Source organism: Coregonus clupeaformis, chromosome 11 (genome assembly GCF_020615455.1).
Source record: "Coregonus clupeaformis isolate EN_2021a chromosome 11, ASM2061545v1, whole genome shotgun sequence".
NCBI classification, from domain to species: domain Eukaryota; kingdom Metazoa; phylum Chordata; class Actinopteri; order Salmoniformes; family Salmonidae; genus Coregonus; species Coregonus clupeaformis.
In genome coordinates this window covers 8,145,526-8,164,859 of record NC_059202.1, presented here as the reverse complement: position 1 = coordinate 8,164,859, position 19,334 = coordinate 8,145,526, and the positions used below count along the sequence as shown (strand labels likewise).

General features: G+C 42.2%; 1 long non-coding RNA gene across 1 annotated transcript; it reads right to left on the bottom strand.

The window, feature by feature from the left end:
* Nucleotides 1-18,354: 18,354 nt before the first annotated feature.
* Nucleotides 18,355-18,876, bottom strand: LOC123492000. Its single transcript, XR_006661577.1, has 3 exons — nucleotides 18,795-18,876; nucleotides 18,620-18,709; nucleotides 18,355-18,534 (listed from the first exon to the last, which is right to left on the bottom strand). It is a non-coding gene; the product is annotated as an uncharacterized LOC123492000 (long non-coding RNA).
* Nucleotides 18,877-19,334: the final 458 nt, after the last annotated feature.

Sequence of the window (19,334 nt, the reverse complement as noted above, 5' to 3'; positions counted from 1 at the left end):
TAGTGTTTTAGCAATTGAGAAAAACTGTATGTATATATACAGTGTTGTAACAATGTGCAAATAGTTAAAGTACAAATGGGAAAATAAATAAACATAAATATGGGTTGTATTTACAATGGTGTTTGTTCTTCACTGGTTGCCCTTTTCTTGTGGCAACAGGTCACAAATCTTGCTGCTGTGATGGCACACTGTGGTTTTTCACCCAGTAGATAAGGGAGTTTATCAAAATGTGTGGATCGCTGTAATCTGAGGGAAATATGTGTCTCTAATATGGTCATACATTTGGCAGGAGGTTAGGAAGTGCAGCTCAGTTTCCACCTCATTTTGTGGGCAGTGTGCACATAGCCTGTCGTCTCTTGAGAGCCAGGTCTGCCTACGGCGGCCTTTCTCAATAGCAAGGCTATGCTCACTGAGTCTGTACATAGTCAAAGCTTTCCTTAAATTTGGGTCAGTCACAGTGGTCAGGTATTCTGCCACTGTGTACTCTCTGTTTAGGGCCAAATAGCATTCTAGTTTGCTCTGTTTTTTTGTTTGTTCTTTCCAATGTGTCAAGTAATTCTCTTTTTGTTTTCTCATGATTTGGTTGGGTCTAGTTGTGTTGTTGTTGTTGTTGTCCTGGGGCTGTGTGGGGTCTGTTTGTGTTTGTGAACAGAGCCCTAGGACAAGCTTACTTAGGGGACTCTTCTCCAAGTTCATCTCTCTGTAGGTGATGGCTTTGTTATGGAAGGTTTGGGAATCGCTTCCTTTTAAGTGGTTATAGAATTTAACGGCTCTTTTCTGGATTTTGATAATTAGCGGGTATTGGCCTAATTCTGCTCTGCATGCATTATTTGGTGTTTTACGTTGTACACGGAGGATGTTTTAGCAAAATTCTGCATGCAGAGTCTCAATTTGGTGTTTGTCCCATTTTGTGAATTCTTGGTTGGTGAGCGGACCCCAGACCTCAGAACCATAAAGGGCAATGGGTTCTATAACTGATTCAAATATTTTTAGCCAGATCCTAATTGGTATGTCAAATTTTATGTTCCTTTTGATGGCATAGAAGGCCCTTCTTGCCTTGTCTCTCAGATCGTTCACAGCTTTGTGGAAGTTACCTGTGGCGCTGATGTTTAGGCCGAGGTATGTATAGTTTTTTGTGTGCTCTAGGGCAACGGTGTCTAGATGGAATTTGTATTTGTGGTCCTGGCAACTGGACCTTTTTTGGAACACCATTATTTTTGTCTTACTGAGATTTACTGTCAGGGCCCAGGTCTGACAGAATCTGTGCTGAAGATCTAGGTGCTGCTGTAGGCCCTCCTTGGTTGGTGACAGAAGCACGAGATCATCAGCAAACAGAAGACATTTGACTTCAGATTCTAGTAGGGTGAGGCCGGGTGCTGCAGACTGTTCTAGTGCCCTCGCCAATTCGTTGATATATATGTTGAAGAGGATGGGGCTTAAACTGCATCCCTGTCTCACCCCACGGCCCTGTGGAAAGAAATGTGTGTGTTTTTTGCCATATTTAACCGTACACTTGTTGTTTGTGTACATGGATTTTATAATGTCATATGTTTTTCCCCCAACCCCACTTTCCATCAATTTGTATAGCAGACCCTCATGCCAAATTGAGTCAAAAGCTTTTTTGAAATCAACAAAGCATGAGAAGACTGTTGGTTTGTCTCTCTCTCTCTCTCTCTCTCTCTCTCTCTCTCTCATATTCCTCCTCTTTCTTTAACACTAACACAAACTCCCCCCTCCCCTTCCTGCCCTTGCCCTCTCCCTATCTCTCTCTCACATACACCCAGACACCCACAGTGACTTGTGGGGACAAATAGCCCCAGTCACCCCCCGTGTGTGCCCTGAACTGGGTAATTTGTTGTCAGAAATAACTACACAGTGTCTCTGTGCGTGCGTGTTTGTGTGTGCGTAGCTCCTCCTGTGGTTGTGCTGGGCTGAGGGAGTGGATGAGTGGAAACACACCTCATAAATGTTGAATTGGAGTCCCTGGGCTGGGGACCAAACACTCACTCAGCCTAATGTCAGTCTGTATTCTGCTGGGGCCTGCTACCACTGACACTTCACACAGATACAGATACAAATACAGATACACACACCCCTCCAGAGGGCCTACTTACAATATCCATTGTCCAACATTTGTATTCTCCTCTCCTCATATCCCTAAGTAAAGAAGAGAGAGAGAGAGAGAGAGAGAGAGAGAGAGAGAGAGAGAGAGAGAGAGAGAGAGAGAGAGAGAGAGAGAGAGAGAGAGATTGAGAGAGAGACAGAGAAAGAGAGAGAGACAGAGAAAGAGAGAGAGAGAGCGAGACAGAGAGAGATTGAGAGAGAGACAGAGCGAGAGCGAGAGCGAGAGCGAGAGCGAGAGCGAGAGAGAGAGAGAGAGAGAGAGAGAGAGAGAGAGAGAGAGAGAGAGAGAGAGAGAGAGAGAGAGAGAGAGAGAGAGAGGCAGGCAGGCCTGTCCAATTATGTGTAATAGTGATCAGTGGGGAGAGGATCTGTAGCTACTGCTGCTCTGTTACACACACGATGTCCTCCACAGGGTGACAGCACTGCCTTTCACATTCACACTTTTGAAAGGGCCATGGTGCCAAATAGAGAGAGTATAATGGATAGTTAGTAAGTGTGTTTGGGCCTCCCTCTTTCAACTCTCATCTTTTATTTTCTGTGGTGGAAGGGGGGCGGTAAGATTTAGATGCAACTGACTAATATAAGTGCAATTGATTTTCCATCAACAGAGGATTTAAATTAATATTGATTAAAATGTGTTTACATTATTAATTTATCATGTGGATGAAATGTAATTTTTAAGGCAAAGATCTGGGAACAAAGACAAAAAGGACATTGAAAGAAGCACCATAGATCAACCCAATATGACCTGCATGTATTCACTCTTAGAGAGAAAAGGGAGTTTAAGATCCTTTAGGAGAAAAAGGAAAACTTAGAAAATGCTGCAGTAGGCAGAAGTGAAGTGGTGTTGGTTGGTTGTGAGTATTGTCTTGGCAGTAAAGAACAGGGGAATACTAGAGGGGACTAATTACAACTAAGATCAAAGGATCCCTGGTGGAGTTGTTCCTAGACACATCCTGGAAAACCACAAACACTGTGCTTCTTTTCTGCCACCTCAGACATTTAAATCCCCCCAAAAAGACAAATACGGTGAACTTTCTTTGTGTACATATTGCTAACTAATTATCTCAACACAGTTGTCTAACATTAGGCTACAGGGATAAAATACTAAGTGTCATTTCAGGTTGTTTCAGTTTAATAATCAACTGGCCTTATCGAACCAAGGCACAAACAGTTTCCAGCACGAGTGTGTAATCTTCTACAGCGTGGATCACACAGAGTACTAATCTAATTTCTCTTCATAAACGGTTAGTGGAGTTCCGGTTCCGGTGGCATGCATTGAAATGTGTGGCCTTTTCGTAGCTTTCTTATGCAAATTACTATGAATTAACAGACTGGTTTCCTAAAACTTGTCAATCCTTAACATCATATTAAGGTGTGGGACATTCATTGTGTGACAAGATATAACTAGCAGGTCTATTATGGTCGAGAAGCTAGAATTTGTCTGTCTACAATTCAACTGTGGGAACATGGCGTCTCTCAACACCAGACAACAGAAAGAGCTGGCTCCTACTATACGTGAGGAGCAGTGGAGGCTCATAGAAATGAGTAATGGCTGGAATGGAGTCAATGGAATGGTATCAACCACATGGAAACCACATGTTTGATACCATTCCATTGACTCCATTCCAGCCATTATTATGATCCGTCCTCCCCTCAGCAGCCTCCACTGGTGAGGAGATTACCTCTGCCCTCGACTTACAATTAAAACCGGTAAATGAATCATTAGCAGTGTGCTCACTGCTAAAGTGGATACCTATTCAACCAAAGTTGAAAGTCTGGAGAGGACAGCCAATGCGACAGAGGTGCGACTACATGACCTGGAAACTGTGCGAGCGACATTATATATACAAACGTATGTGGACACCCCTTCAAATTAGTGGATTCGGCTATTTCAGCCACACCAGTTGTTGACAGGTGTATAAAATCTAATACACAGCCATGCAATATCCATAGACAAACATTGGCAGTAGAATGGAATACTGTAGTATACTGAAGAGCTCAGTAACTTTCAATTTGACACCGTCATAGGATGACACCTTTCCAACAAGTCAGTTCATCAAATTTCTGCCCTGCTAGAGCTGCCCCAGTCAACTGTAAGTGCTGTTATTGTGAAGTGGAAACGTCTAGGAGCAACAATGGCTCAGCCGCAAAGTGGTAAGCCACACAAGCTCACCGAACTGGACCCCAGAGTGCTGACGCCCGTAGCGCGTTAAAATCGTCTGTCCTCGGTTGCAACACTCACCACCAAGTTCCAAACTACCTCTGGAAGCAATGTCAGCACAAGAACTGTTCGTCGGGAGCTTCATGAAATGGGTTTCCATGGCCGAACAGCTGCACACAAGCCTAAGATCAACACGCATAATGTCAAGCATCGGCTGGAGTGGTGTAAAGCTCCATTAGACTCTAGAGCAGTGGAAACGCGTTCTCTGGAGTGATGAATCATGCTTCACCATCTGGCAGTCCGACGGATGAATCTGGGTTTGGCGGATGCCAGGAGAACGCTACCTGCCCCAATGCATAGTGTACAGTTTGGTGGAGGAGGAATAATGGTCTGGGGCTGTTTTTCATTGACTGGGCTAGGCCCCTTAGTTCCAGTGAAGGAAAATCTTAATGCTACAGCATACAATGACATTCTAGACGATTCTGTGCTCCCAACTTTGTGGCAACAGTTTGGGGAAGGCCCTTTCCTGTTTCACCATGACAATGTCCCCATGCACAAAGCGAGGTCCATACAGTACAGAAGTGGTTTGTCGAGGTTGGTATGGAAGAACTTGACTGGCCTGCACAGAGCCCTGACCTCAACCCAATCAAACACCTTTGAGATGAATTGGAATGCCGAATGTGAGCCAGGCTTATTCGCCCAACATCAGTGACCGACCTCACTAATGCTCTTATGGCTGAATGGAAACAAGTCCCCGCAGCAATGTTCCAACATCTAGTGGAAAGCCTTCCCAAAAGAGTGGAGGTTGTTATAGCAGCAAAGGGGGGACCAACTCCATATTAATGCCCATGATTATGGAATGAGATGTTCGACAAGCAAGTGTCCATATACTTTTGTTCTTGTAGTCTAGGTCCTAAAACAGTAGATGGAATCACTTGAAAATCTCAGGACTTGAAACTGGTGTGAAAGCTGGCAACCCAACTTCCTTCATGTGCAATCTTTTCTAGGAACTGTTCGGGCAGGAGAAGCTGGGGCCCATGCCGCTGATTGCGCATCACATGGGTACTCTTCGAAACGGATCTCGGTGTATGATTGTATGGATCCACAGCCTTGAAGTCAAGTGGCGAATTGTTCGCCTTGCAGCAGAATCCAGGGGTCTGACCTATGCAGGGAAGAGGATTAGCATCTACCCAGACCTGAGTGCCGAACTGCGAAAACAGAGGGAGACCTACAACGAGGTGAGATCCCAGCTACGCAAGCTAAACCTGAGATGTGGCTTCATCCACCCGGGAAAACACATCTTAACCTTCCAAAACACAACACACACACGTTTTCCACTCCCAAGGAAGCCCAATACTTATTTGAGAAGCACATCAAACGCAACACACAAGGGGACAAGCTGACAGGGGAGGGGGAAAATTTTATTGAGAGGGTCTTCTAGGTGGGTAGCGACCAATGGGCGGGTTTCCTTGTGGGTCCTGCTTTTTATTTTACATCCATGGGCTTATCAACACTAAAGATAACAATTACATTTTAGAAAAACAATGGCAACACTAGCTATTCTCTCGTGGAATTTAAAAGGCCTTAATAGTCCTATCAAACATTGCAGATGTCATTATATTCGAACACAAATATTGATATAGCAATGCTCCAAGAAACACACCTGCTCCAAAAGGACACATATTGAATAGAGAACCATTTGTACAAACTGGCTGCTTTTTCATCAGCCCCAAACAAAACTAGGGGTGTAACCGTAATGATACATAAGAAACTCAAAATCACTATCCTTGGTAAAGGAGAAGACCAAGAAGGCAGAATCACTTTCCTTAAATGTATCCATAAAGGAAAGAAAATTGCCTTTATTAATGTGAATGCTCCAAATTCATATGATCCTACGTTTTTTGAGCATATTGTTAGAATTAACTGAATTCCAACTGGTTATTGGGACAGACATGAATGTCCTTCTGGACATGCTGGACAAATCTAATAAGACCAACTACAATCCACAGGCTCTCCAACATATACTCTCTGATTACAACCTCATTGATGCTTGGCGAGTTCATAACCCTAAAGCAAAATAGTACACTTTCTATTAAAACAGGAACAAAACATTCTCCCGAATCGATTTCATACTATTATCGATCTACTTTTTTTTTCCTTTAATCAAGAAAATAGAAATCCGACATATGATCATCATGCTTATTACTGCCAGATCCACATTTCTGAATCTCCTAAAAGAGTCACAAGGTGGCGCTTTAATTTTTACTTGCGACAAAATCCTACTGTCTGTGAACAATTTGAAACTGAATTGAATTAATTTATAATGATTAACAGAAAGTCAGTCGATGATCCTCTGATTTTATGGGACGGCATTAAAGGTTTTATTAAAAACAATGCAACTTCATTTGCATCTGGGCTGAATAAATCACAATTAAAGATGTTATCAGAATTGGATAAGTTGTTAAGGATGTTAGAGCATTCTTAACAAACACTTTTTTTTCAGACCAGGTGATGACTACTCTTTTCAAAGTCAAGACAGAACTAAATATATTGATAAGACAGAGAGCAGAATTTGCCATCCATTGAGTTTACCTCAACCATTACTTCCATGGTAATTGACCCAGTCGTCTACTGGCTAACAAGGTTCACAGTAATGATCAATTAGCAGATATTGCAACTGTTGAATCTGAATCAGGTGAATTACTATCAGAAGCTAAATTAATCAACCAAAGATTCTCCTATTTCTATAAAGAATTGTACACCTCTGATTGTAAATCCACACCAAGCCTGATTGAGTCATTTTTTAAAGATATAAGAACTCCTCACCTCTCAACTGAGGAAGCTGGGAGCCCACATGTCTCTCCATGAACTCAAAAGGGCATTGGATTACATAAATAAAGGCAAATCACCTGGTTGTGACGTTATTCCTCCTGAGGTCTATTTAAAATGTTGGAACCAATTAGGTCCACTGTTACTTGAAATGATTAACACAGCCTTTCACAAAGGTTAATTTGGAAGGGAAGTAAATACAGCACTAATTTCGCTTTTATTTAAAAAAGTTAAGGACACCATCCAGTGCTCTCACTACGCCCTCTATCTTTGATTAACACAGATATTAAACTATTTTCAAAAATTATGTCATCCCGTCTCGAAACCTACTTACCCAAATTGGTACATCTGGACCAAAGTGGATTTGTTAAAAAATGATTATCCTCAGATAACCTCTGTCATCTATTACATACTGTAATAAGCTCCTTGGGTAGTTCTATTTGATAGACTAGAATGGTCATACAATGGGGAAAAAAAGTATTTAGTCAGCCACCAATTGTGCAAGTTCTCATACTTAAAAAGATGAGAGAGGCCTGTAATTTTCATCATAGGTACACGTCAACTATGACAGACAAAATGAGAATTTTTTTCTCCAGAAAATCACATTGTAGGATTTTTTATGAATTTATTTGCAAATAATGGTGGAAAATAAGTATTTGGTCAATAACAAAAGTTTCTCAATACTTTGTTATATACCCTTTGTTGGCAATGACACAGGTCAAACGTTTTCTGTAAGTCTTCACAAGGTTTTCACACACTGTTGCTGGTATTTTGGCCCATTCCTCCATGCAGATCTCCTCTAGAGCAGTGATGTTTTGGGGCTGTCGCTGGGCAACACGGACTTTCAACTCCCTCCAAAGATTTTCTATGGGGTTGAGATCTGGAGACTGGCTAGGCCACTCCAGGACCTTGAAATGCTTCTTACGAAGCCACTCCTTCGTTGCCCGGGCGGTGTGTTTGGGATCATTGTCATGCTGAAAGACCCAGCCACGTTTCATCTTCAATGCCCTTGCTGATGGAAGGAGGTTTTCACTCAAAATCTCACGATACATGGCCCCATTCATTCTTTCCTTTACACGGATCAGTCGTCCTGGTCCCTTTGCAGAAAAACAGTCCCAAAGCATGATGTTTCCACCCCCATGCTTCACAGTAGGTATGGTGTTCTTTGGATGCAACTCAGCATTCTTTGTCCTCCAAACACGACGAGTTGAGTTTTTACCAAAAAGTTCTATTTTGGTTTCATCTGACCATATGACATTCTCCCAATCCTCTTCTGGATCATCCAAATGCACTCTAGCAAACTTCAGACGGGCCTGGACATGTACTGGCTTAAGCAGGGAGACACGTCTGGCACTGCAGGATTTGAGTCTCTGGCGGCGTAGTGTGTTACTGATGGTAGGCTTTGTTACTTTGGTCCCAGCTCTCTGCAGGTCATTCACTAGGTCCCCCCCGTGTGGTTCTGGGATTTTTGCTCACCGTTCTTGTGATCATTTTGACCCCACGGGGTGAGATCTTGCGTGGAGCCCCAGATCGAGGGAGATTATCAGTGGTCTTGTATGTCTTCCATTTCCTAATAATTGCTCCCACAGTTGATTTCTTCAAACCAAGCTGCTTACCTATTGCAGATTCAGTCTTCCCAGCCTGGTGCAGGTCTACAATTTTGTTTCTGGTGTCCTTTGACAGCTCTTTGGTCTTGGCCATAGTGGAGTTTGGAGTGTGACTGTTTGAGGTTGTGGACAGGTGTCTTTTATACTGATAACAAGTTCAAACAGGTGCCATTAATACAGGTAACGAGTGGAGGACAGAGGAGCCTCTTAAAGAAGAAGTTACAGGTCTGTGAGAGCCAGAAATCTTGCTTGTTTGTAGGTGACCAAATACTTATTTTCCAACATAATTTGCAAATAAATTCATTAGAAATCCTACAATGTGATTTTCTGGAGAAAAAAATTCTCCATTTGTCTGTCATAGTTGACGTGTACCTATGATGAAAATTACAGGCCTCTCTCATCTTTTAAGTGGGAGAACTTGCACAATTGGTGGCTGACTAAATACTTTTTTTCCCCACTGTAACTTGGGTTGGTTTTGGAACATATGGAATTTGGCTCCAATTTCATTCATATGATTAAAACACTATATGCCAATGCCTCAGCCATAGAAATAACAGGGAATACCTGCGCTGTTCCGTTCAGAATAACTACAAGTAGCAGGCAAGGTGATCCCATCTCACTGCTGCAATTTTTATTGTCTATGGAGCCCCTGGCCCAGGCAATTCCACAATCGAAAGAAATTACACCAATATCTCTAAATTCTACGAACACGTCATCTCATTATACGCTGATGATATCTTACTTTATCTAGACAATGAATCTCAATCCCCCCAAAAGCTCTGAAGATCATAGACAAATTCAGCTCTATCTCAAGTTATAAAATACATCTAACCAAATCTGCCTGTTGCCTCTCAAGACCCCTGTCACGCCCTGGCCTATATAACTCTAGCTAGTTTGGTCAGGGTGTGAATAATCTATGTTTGTGTTTCTATGTTTGGCCGGGTGTGGTTCCCAATCAGAGGCAGCTGTCGCTCGTTGTCTCTGATTGGGGATCATACTTAGGCAGCCAGTTTTCCTGCCTGTGTTGTGGGTTTTTGTTTGTGGTCGGTTAGTGTGGCTTTTTTAGTGTTAGCCTTCCGACGTCACGTTTCGTTGGTTTTGTATGTTTATTCAGTTCAATAAACATGGATGCATTTCACGCTGCGCCTTGGTCCGTCCCGTCTATGAACGAACGTGACAACCCCGATGGAGGACTCTACGTATGGAATCCCAATTGTTTCCCATTTTAAATGTTTGGGAATAGATATACTTCCTTCCTTAGATAAAACCATTGCCAGATACTTTTCAGAACGCTCAAATCAATTCAATTCAACCTCAGTAGATGGACTAATATCCCAATATCTCAGTAGATGGACTATATTGTCACAGCTGAATTTCTGTAGTTCAATGCTTCCCTTGTCTCCCCCTTCTGGCTATTGGGATAAAATCCATAGTGCAGTTTCAAATTGATATGGCAAGGTAAGCGAGCCCGGAAAAGGTTGCAAAGAGGGAAAGACGTAGGAGGACTATCTGTACCAAACTTAAAATTGTATTTCCAGGCACTAGCGTTTCATCCTAAATTGGTTTAGACATGATACATCCACCCCTGGCTCCTATTGCCCTGGAAGAGCTGGTCTTCACTGATATAGCTCTTAAACCATGTAAACTACGCTTTGGTCCTATAATTGCACACACAATTTCTATTTGGCACAAACTTGAAAAACATTGTAACTTGGAATCAAAATGGCTTGCCCATAGTCCAATTTTTTAAAATAATGCCTTGCGATCTGGAGGGCGGCCTTTTGCATCCCCCCCAATGGTCCAAATGTGGAATCCGTACCCCTGCCGATATCATGGACAGTAATGGTTTGAGAACATTCCAAGATTTAAAAGACACACACATTACCAGGCAAATCTTTTTTTCTATATTTACAATTTAGGTCAGCTATGCTGCCTTATGGAGCCCCATGGGAAACCCAACTACCGAACCATGGCATTTATAAATAACGGACTAACGAGTGTGTGTGTGTGTACTAGTGCTTGGGGCGGGGAGAGTAACAATCTGCTGTACACTGTCACTCTCAATGAGCTGAGATGAGCTCAGTAACTGGGCTGAGATGAGTCCAGTGCGTCTGAAACAGCTGTTTAGGGAACCCCTCAATGTACAGTGTACAAAGAACAGCAACACTCATCTCCCCTAATACAAATTCCCATCAACTGTTTCATATTGCACTAGTTTGTGAAGACATATCTCATGGCAGAGGAAGAACGCACTGGATATATTCTTGTATCTGTGCTATGAAAATGACCGAAAATCTCACAGAGACTCTAGCAATTTACTGCTAGATAAATAACCTGTCAGTTTGGGTATAAAAATGTGTGTCTTTGACAAGACAAAAAGAAGCTCAAGTCCCAGAGGCCAAAGCACTCAGTGTGAAAATGCAACAGACAAATGACAGACAAATCTTCTGTGCTTTCTTTACACTGTCTTTTGCACACAACAAGAAGCATTTTAAGACACCAGGAACATTCCCATTTGGTGCTGATAATATTGTCAAGTGGACTTAGTCACAAGTGTTAAAGGCCCGTTGGTGTTAAAGTAGACAAACAAGCTATCGGCGATTCAGCACCGCAGAAGCGGACAGCGACACATCAGAATTTTACGTTCAGCAACATGACGGTGGTCAGCGACCATCTCAGGCTGCCACTTGGCACGGGGAAATCACTGGGAGGTAGGTCTAACCAGAAAGTAATGAGCCTAGAAGAAGCCTTGAAGGGAAATGCTCCCCTATGTCTGTTTGATAGCCTGTTTCAACCATATTGACTTTTCAAACAAAACAGTAAATAATATGGATTAAATTGCAACTGAACGAAAATAGACATCTTCATCGTTTGTCGTGTTGGATGTCAGACCCGCCTTCTGGCAGACCTCTGTCCAATAGGAGATGACAGGGCTGTAAGTGATTGAGCCTTATTGGAATGTGGCACTGCATTGACTGAGAACCAGACAGGTCACGACACCCTTTTCTCTCCTCATCTTCATCACTATCCCCAACTCCAATCAATGCTCTTTATATACAGTACAGTGCCTTCAGAAAGTATTCACACCACTTGACTTTTTCCATATTTTGTTGTGTTACAAAGTGGGATTAAAATTGATTCAATTGTAATTTTTTGTCAACGACCTACACAAAATACTTCCACTGGTCCTGGGGCCCTTGTTAAGGTCAACTGCATCATGAACTTTACCAAGTACCAGGACATTTTAGCCAAAAACCTGGTTGCTTCTGCCAGGAGGCTGAAACTTGGCCGCAAGTAAATCTTCCAGCAAGACAATAACCCCAAGTATACATCAAAATCCACAAAGAAATGGTTAATTGACCACAAAATCAACATTTTGCAATGGCCATTTCACTCTCCGGACTTGAACCCCATTGAAAACCTGTGATTTGAATTGAAGAGGGCAGTCCATAAGCGCAGGCAAAGGATATCAAGGATCTGGAAATATTCTGTATGTTGGAATGGTCTAAGATCTAAGATCTCATAAAACATTTTTGAAATGTGTTTTTACTTTTTAACAAACAAAATCTCTTTCTCTGAGAAATGGTATTGGTATAATATCATTGTTATTTATTTTTTTGCATTATAGCTCAGTAATTGTCTTATTTTATACAGTCTTTTTTGCTTATCTTTATCAAGGGATCCAATAATTCCGGACCCCAATGTATAAGTGAGGGAGCATAAGAACACTGTCACACTGGGGAATGTATCACTCAATGCAAACTCATTGTTGTGTTTATCTGTCCAACACCACTTCACTCTACATAAACACACACACCCACACGAGCGCACACAGACATACACACCCTAGAGCCACTACAATTTGCATACCGCCCCAACAAATCCACGGACAACGTGATCGTCAGTGCACTGCACACTGCCCTATCCCACCTGGACAAGAGCAATACCTATGTAAGAATGCTGTTCATCGACTACAGCTCAGCCTTCAACAGCATAGTGCCCTCCAAGCTCATCACTAAGCTCAGGGCCCTTGATCAGAACCCCTCCCTGTGCAACTGGGTCCTGAACTTCTTGACGGGCCGACCCCAAGTGGTGAAGGTAGGCAACAACACCTTCGCCACGCTGATCCTCAACACGGGGGCCCCACAGGGGTGCGTGCTCAGCACTGGTCACTTTAATAATGTTTACATACTATTTATATACACTACCGATCAAAAGTCTGGACACACCTACTCATTCAACAGTTTTTCTTTATTTTTACTATTTTCTACATTGTAGAATAATAGTGAAGACATCAAAATATTTTATATTTGAGATTCTTCAAATAGCCACCCTTTGTCTTGATGACATATTTGCACACTCTTGGCATTCTCTCAACCAGCTTCATGAGATAGTCACCTGGAATGCATTTCAATTAACAGCTGTGCCTTCTTAAAAGTTAATTTGTGGAATTTATTTCCTTCTTAATGCGTTTGAGCCAATCAATTGTGTTGTGACAAGGTAGGGGGGGGGGGTATCCAGAATATAGCCCTATTTGGTAAAAGACCAAGTCCATATTATGGCAAGAACAGCTCAAATAAGCAAAGAGAAATGACAGTCCATCATTACTTTAAGACATGAAGGTCAGTTAATACGGAAACTTTCAAGAACTTTGAAAGTTTCTTCAAGTGCAGTCGCAAAAACCATCAAGCGATATGATGAAACTGGCTCTCATGAGGACCGCCACAGGAATGGAAGAATCAGAGTTACCTCTGGTGCAGAGGATACGTTCATTAGAACTACCAGCCTCAGAAATTGCAGCCCAAATAAATGCTTCACAGAGTTGAAGTAACAGATACATCTCAACATCAACTGTTCAGAGGGGACTGTGTGAATCAGGCCTTCATGGTCAAATTGCTGCAAAGAAACCACTACTAAAGGACACCAATAAGAAGAAGAGACCTGCTTGGGCCAAGAAACACAAGCAATGGACATTAGACCGGTGGAAATTTGTCCTTTGGTCTGGAGTTCAAATTGGATGTGTAATTCCCACCGTAAAGTATGGAGAAGGAAGTGTTATGGTGTGGGGGTGCTTTGCTGGTGACACTGTCTGTGATTTATTTAGAATTCAACACTTAACCAGCATGGCTACCACAGCATTCTGCAGCGATACGCCATCCCATCTTGTTTGGGCTTAGTGGGACTATCATTTGTTTTTCAACAGGACAATGACCCAACACACCTCAAGGCGTTGTAAGGGCTATTTTACCAAGAAGGAGAGTGCTGGAGTGCTGCATCAGATGACCTGGCCTCCACAATCCCCCGACCTCAACCCAATTGAGATGGTTTGGGATGAGTCGGATGGCAGAGTGATGGAAAAGCAGCCAACAAGTGCTCAGCATATGTGGGAACTCCTTCAAGACTGTTGGAAAAGCATTCCAGGTGAAGCTGGTTGAGATAATGCCAAGAGTGTGCAAAGCTGTCATCAAGGCAAAGGGTGGCTATTTGAAGAATGTCAAATATAAAATATATTTTGATTTGTTTAACACTTTTTTGGCTACTACATGATTCCATATGTGTTATTTCATAGTTGTGATGTCTTCACTATTATTCTACAATGTAGAAAATAGTACAAATTAAGAAAAACCCTTGAATGAGTAAGTGTATCCAAACTTTTGACTGGTACTGTATGTGTCAGCAGGGCACATACTGTATCTACTTCTGTACTAGATTTAGATTTAGATGTTTTATTATTATGTGCTTGTTTGACATTTACTGCATTGATTGATAGGAACTAGGAACATAAGCATTTCGCTGCACCTGTCATAACACCTGCTTAACTGTGTACGCAACCAATAGAATTTGCTTTGATTTGATTCCAGCTCACACTGTGTAGAGACTTATTGGCCCTCTGGTTGGAGATAGCATGGGCAGCTCAGGTCAGCTAGCTACCACAGTTAGAGACTCTCCTGTCATCCTGGTTATGAGCCAATTATACCAGACCATATAAACCAACCATCACAATGTATTAAATCCCAAATCATCAGATCAATGAGAGCGGTTAACGTTCTTCAATTACACGTTCTGTATCTTTAACTGTTCCACTCTCCAGTTGATATCTGACCAGAGGTTATGAGTGCTCCTGACTGTTTTGACTGATGATGGGTCTGAGGGGAGACACTCAGCGCTTATTGAATAACAGTTAAGTTAACCTTAAATGCACTTCCTGTTCCCAGGGCTCCTCTGATTGGTCAAGACAGGTTCTATATGTGTCATAGTGTTCTGAGGCGTGAGGCCGTTTGATGTGACAATGGCTGGGAGATTCTTCTTCATTCATAAATGGTGATCATCTACCATCATCTATCAATGAAACATTACTAATCAGAGGAAAATAATTGCACTCTATCAATGAAACAGTAGCATTACAGAAAGCAGTTAGTTATAACTGTGGGACTGGAGGGCCTGATTTAGATGAAAGCACCGTTATTCAGTGTGCAGCATGCAGTGTCTATAAACATCCTTTAGCTCTTTTCACTCTCAAATAAGTAATCTTCTCTCCACAGTATAACTTTCTCTCTCCCTCTCTAGCTCTCTCACTTTCCCCCTATCTCCATTCCCATGGCAGCCAGTGTAAGTCCCTGGGCTGTGGTTTACCCCCCAGCTAACATGTTGAAAAGCTTCACACTAGCCCAATGATCAAAGTCGCCCATTTGTTTGAACAGACTCAGACAGTCATTAGAAATGCATATTACACGACAGCTACTGCATATTAACACCGTCCACCAGCCAATTAATCATTAGCTCATCAATATCTAATTTGCATAAAATTATTCTCTTTTAAGAGCCACTGTCTGGGGTGAAGGGGTGAGCCCATCGATAATGCTAATGTTCTCCGAGCCTGGGAGAGAGGGGGTAGAGAAGGGGGAGGGAGGGGGGAGAGCAGGGAGAAAGAGGTGGGCTGGGGGACCTCATTTATGTCCCATTGTGATTGTGGTGACACATGAAGGGAATGATCCTTCATATCATCTAAATAAAATGTAACATTGAAGTAATGGATTCTCGTATGAGACTGCCGTTAAAATGACTGTTGAAACCAAAAATAAGTTATCCACACAGTGGTCCTTAGAGTTGTAATGAACTCATACACATATACAGGTGTAGTAGCTTAATTTTGGTCACCCTGTTGTTGCAGGAAATTTCCTGCACAGCATGAAATGCTTGTAATTTTCACTTTAAAATATCAGACTTGATTTGCCCTAACAAAAAATTGATTAACCCCTACAAAATTGTCCATTAATTATAATCCACAGAATCATTCACATTTCCTGTTACTGCAGGATCATTTTCCTGCTGTGAGAAACTGGTCAAATTAAGATCCTACAACTGTACATACACACATAGCACGGCTGGTATAGGCAAGGCCAGAGGGACCTGAGTGTCTCAAGGTCGCTTGATACTCAGGGCACTTATGGATCACAGCCACAGCGTCTGTATACCATGACCATATCGCAGCAGTGTGTGTGTGTGTGTGTGTGCGTGCGTGTGCGTGTGAAAGGGACAGTAGATGGTAATGGCAGCAGAGGGAGGGATTGTGTCCTCCCGTCCCCACACTTGAGAGGTAGGAAGAAATGTGCCAAGCATGTGATCCATCAGGACATTGATTCCTAGAGAGGGAAGAAACTGAAAGAAAGAGAGAATGAAAGAGAGAGGAAAGGTGACAGAGGAAAGAAACAGATTTAAAGCTGTATTCCTCTCACAGGATAACTATACTCTAAAACCATGAAATATGTGACATGTTTATAACCTAAATGTCAATGTTTAAAACTTAAACATTAGGCATTTCGATTTGCCAATAAGTGTTCTCATCTTAAACACAGGCATTTAGAATGCAAGATTAAACGTGATAGTTTTTTCCAGTCAGTTTCCAACCAGGAGAACACCTACAGTGGGGAGAACAAGTATTTGATACACTGCCGATTTTGCAGGTTTTCCTACTTACAAAGCATGTAGAGGTCTGTCATTTTTATCATAGGTACACTTCAACTGTGAGAGACGGAATCTAAAACAAAAATCCAGAAAAACACATTGTATGATTTTTAAGTAATTAATTTGCATTTTATTGCATGACATAAGTATTTGATCACCTACCAACCAGTAAGAATTCCGGCTCTCACAGACCTGTTAGGTTTTCTTTAAGAAGACCTCCTGTTCTCCACTCATTACCTGTATTAACTGCACCTGTTTGAACTAATTACCTGTATAAAAGACACCTGTCCACACACTCAATCAAACAGACTCCAACCTCTCCACAATGGCCAAGACCAGAGAGCTGTGTAAGGACATCAGGGATAAAATTGTAGACCTGCACAAGGCTGGGATGGGCTACAGGACAATAGGCAAGCAGCTTGGTGAGAAGGCAACAACTGTTGGCGCAATTATTAGAAAATGGAAGAAGTTCAAGATGACGGTCAATCACCCTCGGTCTAGGGCTCCATGCAAGATCTCACCTCGTGGGGCATCAATGATCATGAGGAAGGTGAGGGATCAACCCAGAACTACACGTCAGGACCTGGTCAATGACCTGAAGAGAGCTGGGACCACAGTCTCAAAGAAAACCATTAGTAACACACTACGCCGTCATGGATTAAAATCCTGCAGCGCACGCAAGGTCCCCCTGCTCAAGTCAGCGCATGTCCAGGCCCGTCTGAAGGTTGCCAATGACCATCTGGATGATCCAGAGGAGGAATGGGAGAAGGTCATGTGGTCTGATGAGACAAAAATTGAGCTTTTTGGTCTAAACTCCACTCGCCGTGTTTGGAGGAAGAAGAAGGATGAGTACAACCCCAAGAACACCATCCCAACCGTGAAGCATGGAGGTGGAAACATCATTCTTTGGGGATGCTTTTCTGCAAAGGGGACAGGATGACTGCACCGTATTGAGGGGAGGATGGATGGGGCCATGTATCGCGAGATCTTGGCCAACAACCTCCTTCCCTCAGTAAGAGCATTGAAGATAGGTCGTGGCTGGATCTTCCAGCATGACAACGACCCAAAACACACAGCCAGGGCAACTAAGGAGTGGCTCCGTAAGAAGCATCTCAAGGTCCTGGAGTTGCCTAGCCAGTCTCCAGACCTGAACCCAATAGAAAATCTTTGGAGGGAGCTGAAAGTCCGTTTTGCCCAGTGACAGCCCCGAAACCTGAAGGATCTGCAGAAGGTCTGTATGGAGGAGTGGGCCAAAATCCCTACTACAGTGTGTGCAAACCTGGTCAAGACCTACAGGAAAAGTATGATCTCTGTAATTGCAAACAAAGGTTTCTGTACCAAATATTAAGTTCTGATTTTCTGATGTATCAAATACTTATGTCTTGCAATAAAATGCAAATTAATTACTTAAAAATCATACAATGTGATTTTCTGGATTTTTGTTTTAGATTCCGTCTCTCACAGTTGAAGTGTACCTATGATAAAAATTACAGACCTCTACATGCTTTGTAAGTAGGAAAACCTGCAAAATCGGCAGTGTATCAAATACTTGTTCTCTCCACTGTATATCTCCTAAGTGTTCAGATTTTAAACACTAGTGTTTAGTTTCCCATCATCTCTCAGAGTGAAAAAGACTTGGGAGGGGTTTCATTATCATATTTCCCAGCATGCTTTGTTGCAGGTTTGTTTTATTATCTATGTTTTCTCATGCACGTTGACTTATTAATTGATCTGTCTGTAGCTGGTCTCTCTTCGTCTGTAGCTGGTCTTTCTCCGTCTTTAGCTGGTCTGTCTCTCTCAATAACTTAGTCTGCTCTTCCTCAAAGTCACCTGCCACTCTGTTGTCTGCAAAGAAACATAAAAAGCAATGACCAAAATACTCACACTAAAACAACCTGACTATCAATGATATAAAACTGGGTAAACTCACAGTGGACACAAAGGCCTATGATCCCAGCCAGTAGAAGAACACACAGCAGCCCCAGACACACTACAGCACCTCTGAGGAGGTTACTCTTAGCTGAGGATCAAAAACATGATTTACAGCTTACTGTGATACAGCTTAGCAGGTTGTGAAAGATGTGTGTGCTGTATTTTTATCTTACCAAATTGTTGCCTTCCTGCCACATTGTCAGCATTAACATTAGCATAAATATTATCCATAGCATCAGTACTTTTCAGTTCATCCCTCTCAGTTGGTAAAGGTTATACTGTATCTGTCCCTTCACCTTCCTCTTTTTTGACTGACATTTCCAGATATCGGTCAACTGGGGCGATACATATTTCAACATTTTCAAGAAAAGAGAACCAAAACTAAACCAACTTTTATTCAGCAGAGTTGCAGAACCTCTAAGATTATATTGAGACAGGCATGTTTTTTAACTGAATTCTCTGTGATTCGAGTGGTGAGTTCCCAGAAGTAGCTAGCTAGTTATACTAATGTTAGCTAACCAAAATAATGTTTACAATGCCATGGCTGAATGCCTCTTGATATAACTTCCCACAATGATTTTCATCATAACAGGACATCCATTCAATTTAGCTACTGTTGTGTTGTGTTGTACAGTGCCTTCAGAAATTATTCATACCCCTTGACTTATTCCACATTTTGCTGTGTTACAGCCAGAATTCAAAATGGATTAAAT